Here is a 2,825-nt window from a genome sequence, read left to right as displayed (position 1 = left end):
ATTGAGGAACAAAAGTCCATCTACTCGGCGAGTACACGCGCCTACTCGACGATTCCAACTGAATATTCCAGAAGATAGCCACGACTCCTGATCTAAGACAGATAACAACGAGTCTACTCAGCGAGTTGGGTCTGCTACTCGCCGAGTACCCCCTGTTTTGAGATATCTATAAAAATCGAACCTTTTGTAGTGACAAAGAACATGGTTTGGCTTGCGGAATTAAAGCTTGCACAATTGAACATGGTGATTTGGGTGTTTAAGAGATATATTGAATGTATATGGTGTTACACAAAAAGGATCTAGATCTAGACTACATAATTAACACACACTTACACACTCACTTTTACATCTCTCAAGCACACCTCTACAAGTGGTATGAACCCACTATTTATAGAGGTGTTTACATGTCTCTCTCTCACTCTAACATGTAAATGGGTCTAAAGGCTAAAGCACCACATGCAAGTGGGTTTTACAAAAGTCAAACATTTACAAAGTCATGAATGAATAACTTTGCAACCCCAACACCTTTATCCGAGGGGAACATACTTTTGGCGATTTTGAAAGATCCTTCTGCGATTAAGAGTACTGGAAGACGCTGAGGAATTCTAATCTCCAACCTTTTGAAGAATTGAAGCAACTAGGTTAATCATTCCACTTAAGCTTTAGGATTTGATGATGCCTAATCTAGTTGAACTTGTTTTTGTGTGTGATTTTACTGCAACTATGAACTAATTTCGTTTTTTTTTTCTGTTTGGGGAATACCAAGGAACTCCTATGGTTTAATTCTTAGTTTTGATTAATTGTTTATTGGTGATATATTAAATTAAGTTTGTTAAAGACCCTTATGCATTAATCATGATTATTTTCTGTTAATTGGAAGACAATTAAGCTGCATGAACATCTCTTAGTTGTTAACCTCATATGTCTATGTGAACACCAATTCATATGCTTAGGAATAATGATTATGAAACTAAGATTAATAAGACAATAATTAGATTAATGTGTGAGCTTGTTTGAGAAACCATCAAACAAGAGGTTAATTGATTTACTAAATTGATTCACCACTACAAATCTTATTTAATCCAAATCATTAATCTAGGGAATTAATTAGTTTAAACATTTGATCACCGCTTAAATTAATTAATTGTCTAAGGGCTAGGAGTAATGAACATTAACCTAACCACTTTAATTGGTAGCCAATAACAATTAATCTATCATAAATACAAATAACCATAGGAGTGAATTGGTTGAATCTAAATAGAAACATCTTTATCAAATTTGGTGAATTAGTTGTTAGTTTTAGTCATTTAGTTAATTAAGTGTTGCCTAAGTTTCTAGACTTGCAAAACTAGAAGAAAAAACCTTTTACTTTCATTAGTTGTTTTAGTTAAAATTAGTTGTTAGTTTAATTTTCTGTTCCCTGAGTTCGACACCTTACTTACTAAACTATACCACTAAAAGACAGGTTCACTGCCTTTGTGTGCTAAATATATTAATAAAAGTAGGGAATAAAACAAGTGCATAGTACACACATTAAGTTTTTGGCGCCGTTGTCGGGGAACGGTTCTAAATAATTAATCTAATACCTAATTTTTTCGATCCTTTGTGTGAGTTTACTTGCATAAAGTTACTTTATTATAGTTTAGTAGTCAGTAATTAGGTCTTAGCATCTATTTTAGTTTTTAATATTTAGTTATAATTTTTTCAAAAACACACTGGTACTCGCCGAGTGTAGCCGCATCTACTCGGCGAGTACAAGCGTAATCAGCAGTAAATTTTTGATTATTTTTAGTACGATTTTTTTTTGTTCTTTTTACGCTTTTATTCTGTTTATTTTAGGACTTTCATGACCAGAGGATCAAACACCCCGCTGGTACCCCCATTTGAAGATCCCGAAACCACATTGAAAAGAAACAAGGGAAAGGACGTGGAGAGTTCAAGTACACCAAAGAAATCACCCTTGTCCAAGTTAAAGACTGTTTTTGGGAAAAAGAAGAGCAGCAAATTAGGAGCATCCAGCGCTTCCTTAGTAATCGACGAACCGGCTAAGGAGGATATCGAGTACGAGACCGAGGAAGAAGAGGACCCGACATACGAGCACGAAACCGAGTCCGAGGAAGAGTTAGCTGTCACAATGGCTAACATTGATGAAATCCCCATGGGAGAATGGAAGAAGAGGATGCGAGACGACACTGGCCCGGGACTTGTGCAACCCGCAATTCCCGCGACTGCTACCTTCGAGCTAAAGGGTCATATCCTAGCTTTACTAAAGGAAATACCTTTTTATGGAAAAGACCATGAAGATGCCTACAAACATTTGGATGAAGTCAATGATGTAGCTGATTACTTCAATGTTCCAAATGTGCCCCGCGAGACTCAGCTACTTCGTATGCTTCCGGTAACATTCAAAGGTGCTGCAAAAGACTGGCTCAAGTCACTTCCCCCCGGATCAGTCACCACTTGGGCCAAGATGAAAGAAGAATTCATTGATCACTTTTGCCCACCTTCCAAGATTGCCAAGTTGAAGAAGGCCATTGCTAACTTTGAACAACAAGCTGGAGAGTCGCTATATGAAGCATGGGAGAGGTACAAGAGCTTACTAAGAAACTGCCCACACCATGACCTAAACAGCCAGCAAGAAGTATCCATCTTCTATGATGGAGTCAATGTCACAACCAGGTAGTTACTAGACTCGCAAGGCCCGCTCACAAAGAAGCCACCCCCGGTGATCAAAGAATTGATTGAAGAATTCTCTAAACACTCTAGAGAATACCACAACCCTAGGCATGATGTCACTAGGGGAGCCGCTTATGCAGCTACTGAAG

At 37.8% G+C, this 2,825-nt stretch overlaps 1 non-coding gene across 1 annotated transcript; it reads right to left on the bottom strand.

Annotated features, from left to right (window-relative positions):
* Positions 1-2,518: 2,518 nt before the first annotated feature.
* Positions 2,519-2,625, bottom strand: LOC145077504 (small nucleolar RNA R71). Its single transcript, XR_013693247.1, has one exon. It is a non-coding gene; the product is annotated as a small nucleolar RNA R71 (small nucleolar RNA).
* Between the last annotated feature and the right edge of the window lie 200 nt (positions 2,626-2,825).

The sequence above is a fragment of the Lactuca serriola genome, chromosome 9, assembly GCF_051521515.1.
Source record: "Lactuca serriola cultivar US96UC23 chromosome 9, Lser_US96UC23_V15, whole genome shotgun sequence".
Taxonomy (NCBI): Eukaryota; Viridiplantae; Streptophyta; class Magnoliopsida; order Asterales; family Asteraceae; genus Lactuca; species Lactuca serriola.
Note: the sequence above shows the minus strand (reverse complement) of the source record. Positions and strands in the feature narration are given on the sequence as shown.